Below are 16976 nucleotides of genomic sequence, written 5' to 3'. Positions count from 1 at the left end.
AGATGTTATCTTTGATTGTGAGCATGGAGTTTCAGGGTATAAGAGGAGGAGGATTTCCAGTCGGCAAACAGAAACCAGACATTACATCAGGATCCGAGATATTTGGTCAACTTATTGTAATTGGAAAATCACGGGATTGTGAACATGGAAGGAACAAGCACCAGAGTGGGAGAATCCATACACCTGTTGTGTAGGTGGGCAAAGTTTCAGCTAATGATCTGCCTGTCAAGACACAAGCGCAGTTACAATAGAGAGAAACTATGGACATGCGGGAACTGTAGAAAAGGATTCAGGTTGCCATGAGCTGGCAACACTGGACTCAGCAAGACATTATCTATAGCGGTGCTAGGCAGGTCATTGGCTGCAGTGGTGATGGTCCTCACAGCAAGGATTCTTGGTGGCAGGCAGGGCTCCTGGCTGTGGTCTGCCTGAAGCATGGATTCTTGCCCGAGTTATTGCTGCTGTACTCAGAGCAGGGACTCCTTGAGGCCTGGGACACCTTTTGGTGCCCTGGAGCTGTGGTTGAAGACCCCTTGTACAGAAGATGAACTCTATTTATGTAATTTCTTTTTATTCTTTCTGTAATTCCAAGTGGTGCCAGACTGTGGCAACAAAACACTTTTCATTGTATCTTTCTAGTTTTGTGAGACAATAAATAAATAACTCAAATCAATTTGCAGGCTATTCAGCATCAGTGCATTAATTGGACTGTGAAGGTGAGAAAAAATGGCCCAGTATCCATGCCAGAATACTTACCAGCTAGTGACAGACTGGAAGTGAACATATGTGAAGGTCTGAAAAATTTAGACTTCCTTGTGATAGACTTTATGATTGAAGAAACCACTGAGGGAGCACTGTCTAGTATCATGCATGAACAATGATCATTTGAATGCAGTGCTGAAGGCCACTGCAGGCTGTCAACCAAACCACAGCCAAATTCTTTCATCTCCTCTTTAGGTTTTTCTCTATGATGCATTATCACTCTCCAACTTTCTCTTTCTTCCTATTGTTTCCCAACTCCAAGTTTGTTGGTTGCACTGCTCCTTTTCATTTTTATTCTGGATAACCTCCTTCTTTAAATAAATAAATAATTGTCCTGATGACTGTCACTAATTTGTATCATACTGTAACTGCTTTGGACAATGTTATTAGACCATAACTAAATCAAATGTGAAAGATGGATCTGCCACTTTTAAACAGTTCAAAATGACAAAATATGATATAAATTACCAGTGAGGAATGGGAGACCCTACCAAGATCAGTAAAGTCTTGGATAGAGATCTCATTGGTAGAAGGTAATTAGAGTGTACAGCTGGAGATCAAATGGACCTACAAGTAGTAATGGTGACTAATTTATTTTTCTGGCAGCGGAAGCAGTTGTGGTGGCACCAGGAATGCATCCATTAGATGGTTAAACATATACTGAATGTTTGCCCTGTCTTGGACAGCCAGGATCACAATTTGAGCTTTTCCTTGTGTTTCACTTATGGAGAAAGTGAACTCTTCTTTTCTACTATCTGTAAGCAGTTGAGGGCTGTTGAGATCTTCAGTGAACAGCAGTCACCTGGGTCTTCACCACTTGGGCCAGTTAACAGGTTACAGAGTCATCAAGAGGTGAGACCATTGTCAGTTCAGCAGCAGTGGAGTGTGGAAGGAAGCGCATCAGCACACTTTGTATGGTCCTCCTGTTAAAGCAAGTTTTCTAACCTAAAAACCTATGAACTAAATGCTGTAAGGCAACCAAACTACAGCCATCAAGTACCCTGTTCAAGCAGTAGAAAATTAATGGAAAATACCCCGAATGAAAATGTATTCCAAACCTGAGACTTAGCAAGTCACCAGAAGGCTGAAGCGAAAAAGGTTTTATGTGACAGAATTTTTGAAACAATCAACTTGAAGAATGACAAAGCCTAACACTAAAGTATAAAACCACTTAGTTGCAAAGTCTCCATGATTCATTTGCCTTTCATGCAGCAGTCCTCAGTTCTTTTTTATTATCATGTGCCATTCATTGCAATTCATTGAAGTTAATACATGGCTTGGATGCATACTTTCCATTCTTCTATCTTTCTGCCTCATGTAATACGATGTTGTGTGGTTTGGACCTGGGAGTAAACAGGAAGTGTTTGTGCTTTAGAAGCTGTCCTGCTTATAACAAACGATATCTACTTCATTCAGCTCCATGTTAAAGAGACTGCGAATGTGCAAAGGTTAACGGTCACAGTTCACTCCATTAGTTAAGGAAGTTGGATGCAGATCAGCCATCATTGGTCTCTATTGCTTAAACATGTATGAGCTGAGGTTAGTAAACCACTGTTAGTCCACCAACAATGTTCTTTGCAGCAATGGTGTTGAGAAAGGTGATGCAGCTTTCGCTCAGATTACTTTGACATAATTTATGAATTAAACACAGAAACGCAAGTAACAAATAATCTTATCAAACATGCAAATGCAAACTTCATCATTATTTACAAGATGTTGCCTAACTACTGAAACCAATACTCTTTGGTAGTAAACGAAGCTCAGAGGGTGGAAGCCAAACCTCAAGAAAGCCAAGAGAAGTGGAATTTCTGACAGGGCTTCAGGCTTTGCTCAAAATCCTTTCTGTAGACAGTTTGCACAGGGACCTGGTTGGATGCAACCTTTGTTCACTCCAAAAATTGCCACTGATGTCAGAAACAGTGGAGTGGCAGAATAGAAACCCACCTAAAGATTCACATTTAAACCTCCTCAACAGAGGACCAATAATTAAGGGAGCGACTTGGGCAGTGGGCTGAAATTATACCCACTTTCTCAAGATACCATTTAAATAAGGTGACTATATCATGACTCCTGACACTATCGTGAGGTCAGAGGTTTGTGCAGCAGTAAAGTCACCAAAAACTTGATTCATGCACAGGAACTGTTCTGACTGATAGATAAAAGTCATGGTCAGCAGCCCCAACTGAAAACATTACCTCATTTTGAAACCACTGTGAAGATGAAAACAATTTATTAAAATACCCTCCAAGCAATGAATACCTGCACTATGAGAAACCATATCATTTGATGATATGCATCTACTCTAGAGCAGTAGCTCTGCTTCACTTATGTTGATGGTTTACCATTCAAGAACAAACTGCAAATATAAATGAAACAGAAAAAAAAACCTCTCATTTAGTAGCATCTTTCACAAGAAATTCAAACTGCTTCATAGCCAGGGAGAATGTTGACCAGGATTCTAAAGGAACTCCCTGCTCTTCTTTGAATGGTTATCCTCCAGAGCTTAGAAGACATTGGGAGAACAACTAATCCAAAACGGTTGCAACTCCATCAGAGCTGCACTGAAGGATCAGCATAAGTTATTCACTAATGTTTACAGGGGAGTTGAACTCGGGTTTGAATATAAAATATTATGTGCTACATTGGAGCACAAGTTGATGTAGAATGGCATTTGTATGAGTCAGTTTAAAACTTATATTACCGCAAATATTAACTTCAGGGAGCTCATATGAAAAATGAATTCCTTGGAAAATGATGTTGAAGTACTTGCATTTTAAAGAAAAAGCATCCTGTTTCCATTTGTCATCCTAAACCTTCGGGTACTGCTGGATCACATCTCTGAAGGTCAAAAGGCAAAGCAAAAACTCGTCTTCAGATTTTTCCCGCCACTCACTATAAATGGCATTTCAGGCTCATAATAGCAATAGCAGTAACCACACCTATTCCCATTCAATTATTCCATTCCTCTTTTAAGGATCATGATTGTGGGCATTACTCATAACAGAATCAGTGCTTCAATTTATTTTTAGGGATTTGGATGTTATGGAAAGACTGACAATTATTGTTCACAACACTTTGTATGTCAAAAATAATAGCGAATTACCTTCTCAGCAACTGCAGTAAATGTGTTCTCACAAATCTAGGTTGGATTTCCATAAATTTTAATCTAGTAGTTCTGAAGGAGTGTCAATAATGTGTGTCTTGAAGGGGAACTTGGATATGTTGGCATTCCTAGGCAATTGCTGCTCTTAGTCTCTAGTTGATGATCAGAGAGTTACAGCACAAGACGCTTTGGTGAGATATTGCAATGTATCCCTTAGATGGTACATTGGCAGTGGGAAAGGATTTTTATCTAGTGTGTACTAATCAAGTGGACTGCTTTACCTTGAAATGTGGTTGAGTCCCTTCGATGCAGAAATCCTGGCATTGGACTGGGGTGGACAAAGTCAGAAGTCACATAACACCAGGTTATAGTCCAACAGGTTTATTTGAAATCACAAGCTTTCACAGCACTGCTCCTTCATCAGGTGAAATGACCTGTTGAACTATAGCCTGATGTCCTGAGACATCTGACTTTAGTCTCTTCAGTCTTGTTGTAGTTGTAGCCATCTAAACATGTGAAGAGCTAGTAGGTAGTTGAGAAGCTCTTGGGGAGTTAGGTTGTGAAAGATTGACCACAAAATACCTAGTCTTTGACTTGCTCTCATAGGTATGCTACATATGTAATTGGATTAGTTGGGTTTCAGAGTAACATCCAGGATGTTGTCGGAAGGGAATGTGGCAACAACAGCAATTTTGAATGTCAACAGCAGCAGGTTAAACTCTTGTTCAGGGTGGCTAATGCATGTAATTTTAACGTAAGCTATTCGATGGCTATGGCTTTGCTGATTGGCTCCATACCAATCATTGTTAATAAACTGTTCCACCTTGAAAGAAATATAAAGACAATTTAAAAAATAATTTTGTTTCATTTATTAATGCACTTGTGTTTTTTGAAACAATGTCAAAATGCAACTTTTCATCCAACGTGTTTAGAAGAGTTGGCGGGGTTTAGCCTCAACCCACTCTTCAGGTCATCTCTCATTCTTCTAAACACTGAGTAACAGCCCAACCTAATCAACCTCTCCTCATAGAAAAATCCATCCATACCGAAAATAAGTCTAGTGAACTTTCTCTGGACAGCTGACAATGCCAGTATTTCTGTCCTTGGACAATGGGACTCAAAACTGGTCATTGTATTCCAGGTGTGGACTAACTAGTGGTTGTATAGTTGTATTAAGATATCTCTATTTTAATTCTACATTCCCTTTGAAAATAAAGGCAAACATTCCACCTGCCTTCTATTACCCCTTGAACTTGGATGCTAGCTTTATAAGATTCATGCAAGTAGACCCCCAAATCCCTGTTTCTCAGCTCTCTGTAGTCTTTCTCCATTTAAATAATATTCAGATCTTCCATCCTTCCCACTAAACTGCGTGACATCACATTTTCCCACATTATATTCCATCTGCCTAGTTTTCCCCAGTCACTTAACCTGTCTATGTCCTTCTGCTTACTGTTAGCCACACTACTTGCTTTCCTATCTACTTTTGTGTAATCTGTAAACTTGGCAATAGTACATTTACTTCCATCATCCAAATCAATAATATATATTGTAAATGATTGTGGCTCCAGCACTGAACCCTGTGGCACTCCACTAGTTACAGGGTACGATCCTGAAAACATCCCTCTTTCCCAACTTTCTTCTTCACTCAATACCCGATAGTTACCTTCAACGTTATGGGCTCTTATCTTATTAGTTAACCTACCATGTGGTACTACATTGAACGTCTTGCGGAAATAGGATATATGACACCTACTGGTTCCTCATTCTATATCCCGCTTGTAATCTCAAAGAATTTTAATAGATTTGTGAGGCACAATTTCTCCTTCATGAAACCATGCCGATTCTGCTTGATCATATTATGTATTTCTAAATGCTCTATTTTACATCCTTTATAATACTCTAACATTTTCCCCAACTACAGTTAAGTTGAAACTGGCCTACTGGCATTTTTTTTTTGTCTCCCTAACATTTAAATAAGCATGTTACATTGGTTTCAAAAGCTGCCATTGTATCTGCTAAGGACTCTTGAAGATTACAATCTGGGCATCCCATCTCAATATAGCCACTTCCTTTAAAATACTAGGAAACAACTCATCAGGTCCAGGTTATCTGGCCTTTAGCACCAGTAGCTTCCGTAGTATATTTTCCATTAGTCATAGTGTGTTTATTTCCTCTTCTTCAACCTCTTTATGCTCTTGGTTATTTAGCAATTTTGGAATGCAATTAATGTCCTTCACAGCGAACAGTGATACAGATTATTTATTCAACTTCTCTACCATTTCCTAGTTCTGCGTTATTATTTCCTCAGCCTCATTCTCTAAGGGGCATATCTTTGCTTTGATATCCCTTTTCCCTTTTACATATTTAAAGAAGCTCTTGCTGTCCATTTTTATATTATTTATTAGTGTGGCCTCAGTTTATTTCCTCTCCCTGGGTGTTTTTTTTGGTCCTTTTTGTTCACAATCTTTTAGTTTACGACTTCTCTTTGTCATCCGGACGTAAAATTAAGTGACATATTCGACCTAGTTCAGGAGATTGCAGTGAGATCTTTATTAGCAACTCAAAAACAAACTGCAATAAAATCAAAGATAACAAGGTGTAGAGCTGGATGAACACAGCAGGCCAAGCGGCAGAGGAGCAGGAAAGCTGACGTTTCGGGCCTAGGTTCTTCAATAAAACCAAAATGTTTTCTCCCATTGTACAAGGAAAATATATATTATACACTGGTGTTGAAAACAAAGCTTGGTCCTGGCACTGTAAATTTAGCTATACTGTTGCCTCTAAATGGGCTGTGAATCACCTCTGGCATATCCAGAGGCAGTAACAGAGAGAATGGTAGAAGGTTAGAGCTTACTGTCTGAAAGGCAGCGGACACATAAACCCTAATTGCCTTTAAATACTATTTCCACATATAAAAGTGCCATAATCTACAAGGCTATGAAACAAAGAATTGGCAACTAGGATTAGGTTGAATATGTTAGAAAACTAGTCGTAATGGCCACATGTAAATTTGTTAATTCTATGAACACTAAATGTAAAATAGGCGACAGGTGAGCCAAGAGATCAATTTGCTTTTACAAGTCAATAATGTTTCCTTACTCTGTCCTAGTGAGATCTTTCCCAGTTTCCGAGGATGGTGCACTGCCCAGAAACAGAACTTGGCAATGATCATTTTCAAACAAACAGTCACACCTACATCACAGTTAGACGATGTAACGCAGATGTTCTTCTTATTCTGTTATATATTGCCTGACAGTAAAGAATATTCATAGATCATAGAATCCCTACAGTGTGGAAACAGGCGCTTCAGCCCAACAAGTCCACACCGACCCTCACAGCATCCCACCCAGACCCATCCCCCATAACCCACCTAATCTACATATCCTTGAACACTATTGACAATTTAACATGGCCAATCCACCTAGCCTGCACATTATTGGACTGTGGGAGGAAACCAGAGCACCTGGAGGAAACCCATGCAGACATGAGGAGAACGTGCAAACTCCGCAGAGATAGTCGCCCAAGGGTGGAATCGAACCCAGGTTCCTGGCGCCGTGAGGCAGCAGTGCTAACCGCTGAGCAACCGTGCCACCTCTGAGCCATTGCATCACATACCATATACCCACTTTGCCTGGCTGTGTATAGTTTGCCTACCAATATTCAAATCATCAGAATCCGTTCTCAAAGGATACCAAACTCGTTCATTTCATGCAATTTTATCAACCTGTCAACTTTCTTTTAAATTTTAGTTACTACCTAAGCTTTTCTGTTTTACTTCTATTTGCAACAGTTGTGTTAAGGCAGAATAACTGAAATTGAGACAGAATTATAGACCAAGGGAGAGAACAGTAATAATGTGGTGAGACAGATAAATACCTCCTCTAGCTTTTCATACCCATCTTCTCATTTTTTTTGCATGTGGTAATTGAAGATATTTACAGACAAATACAGCTGCTACAGCTGCTCCAGGTGTTTTGGTGTCAATAGTATACACAACCTTTAGTTCTTACTCTGACACAATTTTTACGCTTTTGTAATATTAACTGTCAGTGTTGCAGAATGGGGCATTTCCATTTATTTGGCTCAATCTCACTGCCATATATAGAATAGCTGTAATAGAGTAATATTGCTTAAACCTGCCCACCAATGCATCTTAATCACAGCTACAGAAAACATGCATCAGTTCACTGTGGTATTTGCATTACCTTGTGCCTGGAGCCATGGTGAAATGACCAGTTTACTGTCAACGGGTACACACACTTGTGGCAGCTGGTTTGCATTGCAGAGTGATGTCAACAGTGCAGGTTCAATTCCTGTACCAGCTGAGGTCACCCTTAAAGGTCCTGCCTTCACAAACTCATCTCTTGGCTGAGGGGTTAAAACACTACTAGTCGTCTCCCTCTAACGACAGCACAGCCCTATGGTCCTCTGGGATGATGGTAACTTTACCTTATACACACACTGGGCGTCATTTTTGGCTTTGCATCGTTAGTTCTAAGCAAGACAGCCAATAATCTTCTCATAAAGAAGCTTTTGCAACTAACAGGAAGAATAAGTTTCCTGTCAATCAGCCTGCTCTGGAATGGAACCCAGATCCCAGAGATGAAAGGACAGTGTTAAATCTTCAAAGTGTCTATGTCACTCAGAACCCATCATACAATTAAGTAAAACAAAGATGGTGGGGAGAAAAACATACATTAATATTTTTAATTCGTAAGGTAAATACAGACAAGGAAAGTTGGTTGAATGAAGATGGGCTATCTATGCAGAAAGACACTACAGTTCCCTCAATATCATATCCCCATTTCTACTTATATAAATGGTTTCTGGATTATTTCTTCCTGTTAGGGAATCACTGAGAGTTCGACAATTTTTTCCAAAAACAATGAGTTGTTCAGGTATGGAATATTTTGCAACAGCAAGTAGCTGATGTGGAAGCCATTGCATTATTTAAATAAAAATTAGATAAACATTTGAAACAGATAATGAGATAGGTTCATTAGGCCATAAGATTATTTTGGGAATTCCTCAACAAAGTGCTGATGCAGCCACCATGGGTCAAATCACTCAATTTTGTACTGTAGATTCCCATTGCTTTCCAATGGTTTTTGACCACCTTTCTTTACTTGCAAATTCAAGGTTTGTCGGAAAGTGATTACCACATTGAATAAATTTGCATTTCATGTTTGAACTTCTGTCTTCTTCTATCATCAAATCACATTCAGAAAGTGAATTCAAACTACATTTCTGTATCAATTACAACTTTATATACACATCCTTTTAAAGGTATGATCCCTTTACAACTGAAAAAGTCTTATATTGCCATAGGGAAACTTAGGCTAACAATGATTTCATGTATAGGAAGTGACCAACACAACTGAACAACTGAAATGGTGATCGGTTCTGGCCAACTGTATGCAAGTAGATGCCGTTTTAAATTGAATGGCCAGGATTTCAGCAAGCTTGTGGTGCAACAGTAGTGCATCTGATTACAGGTCAGGAGGTTGTGTGTTCAAATCACGTTAGGCTCAAGGTGTTTGAACACACCTAAGCTCCCCGGATTTAGGCCACTCTTGTGGCACAGTGGCTGGGAGGCTTAGGTTCAAGTCCCATCTACTTCAGAGGTGAGGCTGTAGACATGCTCACCAAGCCAGTGAGTTTGGTTGTAAACATTTCATCATCCTGCTAGGTAACATCATCAGCGCGCCTCCGGTGAAGCGTCGGTGTTCTGTCCCGCATGTTATTTATATGCCTCAGTTTGTTGGGGTGTTTGGTACCACTTCTGATTCTGTTTTCCAGTGGTTTGTTGATGGAGTTCTGGTTAGAATACCAGGCCTCCAGGAATTGTCTGGAGTGTCTCTCTTTGGCTTGTGTGATTATGGATGTGTTGTCCCAGCTGGATTTGTGTCCCTCATTGTTCATGTGCACTGAGACAAGTGAGAATTGGTTATGTCTCTTGGTGGCTAGATGGTGTTTGTGTACCCATATTATCAGTTTTCTTCTGGTTTGGCCTACGTAGTGTTTCTCTCAGTCTCACAGGTATTTTGTACATTACCTCGGTTTTGTCAGTTTTGGGTTTGGGATCCTTTACGTTTGTCAGTAGCCGTCATAGCATGGTTGTCGGTTTGTGGGCTACTCTGATACCTAGGGTTCTGAGTAGTCTTATGGTCATCTCTGAAATGTCCTTGATGTACGGTAGGGTGATTAGTGAGTCTGGTCATGTTGTGTCTTCCTGTTGCGGTCTGTCTTGGAGGTAGCAGCGGATTGTGCATTTTGGGTATCCATTCCTTTTGAAAACTCCGTATAGGTGCTCCTGTGCAGCAACCCAGAACTATGCAAAGCAAAAATGTGTTGTGGCTCATTTAAATAGTGTCCTGATGCAGCTCCGTTTGTGGGCGTTGGGGAGATTGCTAGCGTAAATATAGTATCTGGTCCGTATCTGTTTTGTTGTTTTGAATGATGAAGAGAACAACCAACTACCCTTCCTGGACAAAATAGGAGAACGCAAAAACAACTGGGAACTCCAGACGAGCGTATATAGAAAGACCACGCATACGGACCAGATACTCGATTACACTAGCAACCTCCCCAATGCCCACAAATGGAGCTGCATCAGGACGCTATTTAAATGAGCCACAACACATTTTTGCTTTGCATAGTTCTGGGTTGCTGCACAGGAGCACCTATATGGAGTCTTCAAAAGGAATGGATACCCAAAATGCACAATCCGCTGCTACCTCCAAGACAGACCGCAACAGGAAGACACAACACGACCAGACTCACTAATCACCCTACCGTACATCAAGGACATTTCAGAGATGACCACAAGACTACTCAGACCCCTAGGTATCAGAGTAGCCACAAACTGACAACCACGCTATGACGAATGTAAAGGATCCCAAACCCAAAACCAGCAAAACTAAGGTAATATACAAAATACCTGTGAGAAACGCTACATAGACTAAACTGGAAGAAAACTGACAATACCGATACACGAACACCAACTAGCCACCAAAAGACACGACTGATTCTCACTTGTCTCACTACACTTGGACAAAGAGGGACACGAATTTGACTGGGACAATACATCGATAATCACAAAAGCCAAAGACAGACACGCCAGGGAATCCTGGAGGCCTGGTAATCTAATCAGAACGCCATCAACAAACACATTGAATTAGACCCGGTGTATAAATCACTGAGAAGCAGAACTGGAAGTGGTACTAAATGCCCCAACAAACTGAGGCATATAAATAACAAGTGGGACAGAACACAGACGCTTTACCGGAGGCACACTGACGACGTTACCTAGCAGGGTGACAAAACATTTGCAACCAAACCGACCGGCTGGGCAAGCAGGTCTACAACTTCATCCACAACCTGAACTACAAATCTTCTCGAAAACTTTATACTCTAGGAGGTATGTAATAACATGTCTGTACAGGTTGATTAGAAAAATAGATTAAATAATCCATTTTTCAGCAAGCTTGATTTATTGTAAAACCACAATGTACACAGTGGTTAATGACAAAGTGGAAAAAGTAAATTCACCTGAGTTAACGTTTCGGGTCTAGTGACCCTTCTCAGAACTGTTCTGAGGAAGGGTCACTAGACCTGAAACTTTAACTCTGTTTTCTCCTTCACAGATGCTGCCAGACCTGCTGAGCTTTTCCAACAACTTTGTTTTTGTTCCTGATTTACAGCATCAGCAGTTCTTTTGATTTTTAAATTTACCTGATCTTCTCCAACTTCCCCGAAAGCAATGGCTCATAATGGACTTTGATTGCATGGACTTTTAACAATCCTCAGCCACCCGACCAAAAAGACCATTCTTTATGTAGTGGCTAGACAGCAAGTATCCAATTATTTAATTTGATAGTTGCCACCTGTTCCCTTTTCATGGAAGAAGTTAAGAGTTTTGAACAATGAAGGAACAAAAACAGAAGTTGCTGGAAAAGCTCAGCAGGTCTGGCAGCATCTGTGAAGAAAAATCAGAGTTAACGTTTTGAGTCCAGTGACCCTTCCTCTGAACTGATGGTAGCTAGGAAAGTGTCAGTTTATATGCAGAAAATGGGGAGGGGGGAATAAGGAGTAAACGATAGGTGGGGGTAGAGTACAAACAGAGAGAAGAGCAGTTGAATTGACAAAGGATTTGATAACGATCTGGCTGGGAGGGTGAATAGCTGTGAGGGTGAATGGAGACTGTTGGTGGCTAACAATAGGTAGTGTGTAATGGCAGACTATGTGTTAACAAGGCCCGGTGTGTGAGGTAGGGGGCTAGGGCATGGGAGAGCTCAGGCCCAAAAACTATTGAACTCGATATTGAGTCAAGAGGGCTGCAGGATTCCCAAGTGGAAAATGAGGTGTTGTTCTTCCAAACTTGCGCTGAGCTTTGCTGGAACACTACAGTGAGCTTGAGCCAGAGATGTTGGCCAGGGAATAGGGTGGTGTGTTAAAGTGGCAGGCAACTGGAAGCTCAGGGTCTTTTTTGCAAGCAGAACATAGATGTTCTGCAAAGTGTCCATCCAGCCTACACTTTGTTTCCCCAATGTAGAGGGGGCTTCATCTGGAAGGTATGCTTTGAGCCCCTGGATACTAGGGAGGGAGGGAGGTAAATGAGCAGGTGTTACACCTTTGGTGTTTGCAGGGGAAAGATGCTGAGGAGCTGTTGGGGCAGCGGATTGTTTGAGTGAAGATAAAATGGACCATCGACTCCTGGAGCAAACGGTCTCTGCGGAATGCAGACAAGGGAGGGGAGGGCAATGTGTGACCAGTGGTGGCATCTTGCTGGAAGTGGCAGAAATGGCATTTGACGATCTTCTGAATCTGGATGCTGGTGGGATGGTAGGTTAAAAACAAGGGGAACCCTATTGCTGTTGTGGGAGGGGAAGGGGGGGGTGAGGGCAGAAGCGCGGGAGATGGGTTGGACCCGGTTGAGGGCCATGTCGACAACGGAACTGGGATTCCTCAGTTGAGGAAGAAGATGGACATTTCAGACGCTCCCTTGTCGAAGTTGGCCTCATCTGAACATGTACAATGGAGACGGAGGAACTGAGAGAATGGGATGGAATCTTCACAGGAAGCAGGGTGCAAGGATGTATAGCCCAGGTGGCTGTGGAAGTCATGGGTTTATAGTGGATATTAGTGGCCAGTCTATCCCCAAAATTGGAAACAGAAATGTCAAGGAGGAGAAGGGAGGAGTCAGATAGACCTGGTGAAAGTGAGGGTGGGATGGAAATTGGAAGCAAAAATCAATGAACTTTTCCAATTCCAGACGAGAGAGGGAAGCAGCAGCGATGATATTATTGATATATCACAGGAAGAATTGTGGGTGGGGCTGGAATAGACCTGGAACAAGAAATGTTCCACGTACCCCACGAAGAGACAGGCATAACTGGGGCCCATGCGGGTACCCATGGCAACCCCTCTGACCTGAAGACTTAAAAGAGAAGTTGTTGAGTGTGAGGATGAGCTCGGCCAAGCGGAGGAGGGTGGTGGTGGGTGGAGATGGTTCAGGCCTTTGCTCCAGGAAGAAGCAGAGAGCCCTGAGACCATCCTGGCAGGGAAAGTACGTATAAAGGGATTGCATGTCCATGGTAAAGAGGAGGCAGCTGGAGTCTGCAAACTGGAAATTTTGAAACTGGCAAAAAGCAGAGGAATCACTGATGTATGTGGGATGTACTTGAATAATGAAGGCCTTCTTGTGGTGCACTGGAAGTGTCTCTACCCCTGAACCAGGAGGCCCAGGTTCAAGTTCAACATGCTCCAGGTATGTAATCACATCTCTGAACAGGTGGATTAGAAAAATTGGTTAAATTAAAAAAATGTTTTGAATGATTTGGGGGAAAATGTAGAATAAATAACCATCACTGCTTAACAAAAATAAAGTTTTAAGTTCAATTCATACCACAGTGAGCAGGATCAAATGAAAACTCACTGTTTCCATCACACTTCCATATCTCGGGTGGAATTGAACGATATTCCTGCCTAGTAATGCAGTGCTGATCAGCAGTAATGTCCAACCTCTCCTTGTATCTCATTGCGATCGCTGCATTTTCAATGCTACTTTGATTGAGAGGACCATCCAATACAAAACAGGCGATGGAGCCTAGGACATGATATCTTCCAGTCTTGTACCGGTGGTAAATTAGTTCACTGAATTATTGCTAAAGTCCCACAAACAAAACGTAGCAACAATCGTTTAAGTTTATTAAGTAGAGGTGAAACAATCGAATTGTTTAAATAACCTAACTGGTAATTATTCAAACAATGGAGGTCTAAAAGATCAATGTAAAACCTGTTTGCCGAAAAGGTTGCCAGATGCTCATGTGTGTCACCGTTTGTTTACTCCTTTTTAAATCTTGACTTTCCATGACCATTCCAATGAAAAGACTGCACTCAGCCAAACGCACAGCCCGTTTTGGAATCACCACTGGCCCGCTCGTCAGGATCACAGCTCACGGGGACAGGACAGGTCTGACATTGTCCTTCATATGATGGGGCAGGGGGGGAAACGGACGAGGAGAAGAGTGCAACTATGTGTTGTAAGCTGAGAGAAAGTCTCAGGGTCATACTGAGTGCAATAACTCAAACTCCTTCAGCCCCACTGCTTGTTGGTTCAGTCACACACTTGAGTTTGGACAATAGTGTTGGCTCGCAACACTGGACTGGACATTAGTAAGCACCACAGTCTACAATGCATTTATGTATGGAGTTTTTAACGAGTGTGCAGTGGTAGCTTCCCACCTCCGGACTACGAGTCCTGGGTTCAAGTCCCCACCTGCACTAGAGGTGTGTCATAACACCTTCTTGACCCGATAGATGAGAAAATATCTACAATGCATTTACAGCGTTAGGATCCGTCCGGTGTAACGTTAACATTAGTGTAAGAAATAAGCTATTCCGGGGCATGGCGCAAGTGTTTAGGAAAGGAGAGATGTAAAGACATGATGAGAAGCCGATACGTTTCGGAAAGAAAGCGCAGTATTTGTCTTTGTAGAAATTTGTCCTTCGTGAAGCAGCGATGCAGCTGCTTTGAAGACTGGCAGAGCCCCTGACAAATCGCTGAGCGCCTAGTGCGAAGCTCTGCAACCAATCGCGATTATCGGGAGGGGGGGCGACCAAAGCTTGGAGTCTTTTCAAAAAAAACATACACAAATAATAAGTTCAACAGCAACTTATCATAGTAACAAGAAACAGGCTCAGTGCAATTCTAACCAGTATTACCTCCACTGAAATGCAGCTGCGTACAGCATCACTCAGAAACACTCAAAAGCAAGTCGCTGCGATGCGAACGCTTCCCATTCACTTGTATCAATTGATTAATACGAGACGCACACGAAAGCGATTAGTTACTGGATATAGAAGTGGTTCAAGCCCCTAACCCACAGACCAACACCAAAACCTTCTTTGTTCAATGCGTGTCCCAATGGACCTTTAAAATCGTGTGTGTTATTTTTAAATCTTGTACATTCTCTTTTAAAAACAAGCAAATATACAGAACCAAGTGTACAACCAGGTTAGTTGCTGTGCTGCTCACTCCCCAACACCGAGCTTCTGGTCGCTGCCTTTCTTTAGCGCTCCGCCGGGGTGTTCAGCCGTCGCACCGTGCGCGCTTCTCAGCCGGTCCCCAATACCAGGTCAACCCCAGGCCGATACTCACCGCCTTCGAGGAACCGGGGATAAAACAGCAACGTCTCCGGTACTCCCCCCACCCCCCCGATGTAAACAGCCCAGGAGCACCACAATACTCACAATATGGCGAGTCTCCGCAATGGACATTGGGAAAGAAATCAGCATCTGGAATGAAACTCCAGACTACAACAGTCTTCTCCCCTCTGCACACTGGAGGATAAACCAAAAAGCCTCCAGCCCTGCTGCCTTCTTACAGTCACAGCATATACAATATTATTTTACAAGTAGATTTTGCTGCTCTAACATGCTGATAGACTGGACTTTTTTTAAAAAAAAAATCATATTTTACAATAATTAAATAATAAATTGTGACCTCAATAGGATTAGACAGGTTTCCCCATCCTCATCCAAATAGCTAGATGTCACAATTTATGAAATCATTCCCTTGTTTTCTACTTTTATCCTTATTGTTCACTTGCATGTTTGCAATTCAATTAAACGATTTATGTTGCAACGACACTATTTTAATCTCTGTAAATAACGCAATTTTGTAATCGATTTTTGTTGGCAACTATTGTGTGGTCGATATTAGCTGTACTTGAAGGAGGAACTAAAATATTATACAGCAAACTTTGTATCGAGTAACATACTAATAATGATAGCTTACCAACGTTGCCACTGAATCAGGACTGAAATACAGGTTGATGTTGACGTTGCTGTACTCTATCAGGGACATCCACTTTCCTGTTGCTATAGTGATGCTGCTTTACACCTTAGAATTTCCCAATTTTTGTTAAATATTTCAGATGTACCCCTCGTCTTTGCGTGTCATTGTTTTTTTTTGGAACTATCTTTCAAAAGGGGTCTGTAAGTACTTGGCATCTGTTCAGGTGAAACAGAACCCCAGGCTCTCTTCCATAAGTATACTCACGCTCTGTAATTTGATCACAGCCCCGTAATTCTTGCCTGAAATTGAATTAATTACAGATGGTCATCTGATATTCTGATGCCTTCTAGATTTCCCAGACAATCCCGGTGCTGTTGACCGTTACGATATTCGATGAAGGACTGGCTCAATCTTTGTAATGTTTGGAATTATGCTGTTAAGATTCACACGTGCAACATATGACATGCTTATTTCTGTTGCGTTCAGTAGACGTGTCTGCAAAATGTGATGCATTATGGTCTGCAACTTTTAAGCAAATAACCAAAATCTGACAGTGCTGTTTGGTTGTGTCTTTCACTGGCACCATCTCAAGAAATTGCATGACGGCTAGACGGTTTCACGCTCCCAATTTGGTACATTATCAAGTTGAGTATAATTCCGGTAGGATTTCAAAACACGAGTTAACGCTTAAAGTACCCAAGGTCTTTACAGCTGTTCTTTTAAAGCCATGAAATCTCCTATTCAATCTGCAATCTCACTTTTCAAAGTCACAGAGACAGTCACTAAGCAGAGATACACCTGAAACAT

At 41.6% G+C, this 16976-nt stretch overlaps 1 protein-coding gene across 7 annotated transcripts in view; it reads right to left on the bottom strand.

Annotated features, from left to right (window-relative positions):
* Positions 1-16559, bottom strand: part of rnf2 (ring finger protein 2) — a 44132-nt gene extending 27573 nt beyond the window's left edge. For 2 of the 7 annotated variants that reach the window (XM_048602390.1, XM_048602396.1), the window contains exon 1: positions 11603-11621. The gene's annotated coding sequence lies outside the window, so the exon portion shown is untranslated. The other 5 variants (XM_048602392.1, XM_048602391.1, XM_048602394.1 and 2 more) reach the window with 5 other exon arrangements.
* Positions 16560-16976: the final 417 nt, after the last annotated feature.

Source organism: Rhincodon typus, chromosome 10, assembly GCF_021869965.1.
Source record: "Rhincodon typus isolate 14 chromosome 10, sRhiTyp1.1, whole genome shotgun sequence".
Lineage (NCBI taxonomy): Eukaryota > Metazoa > Chordata > Chondrichthyes > Orectolobiformes > Rhincodontidae > Rhincodon > Rhincodon typus.
Note: the sequence above shows the minus strand (reverse complement) of the source record. Positions and strands in the feature narration are given on the sequence as shown.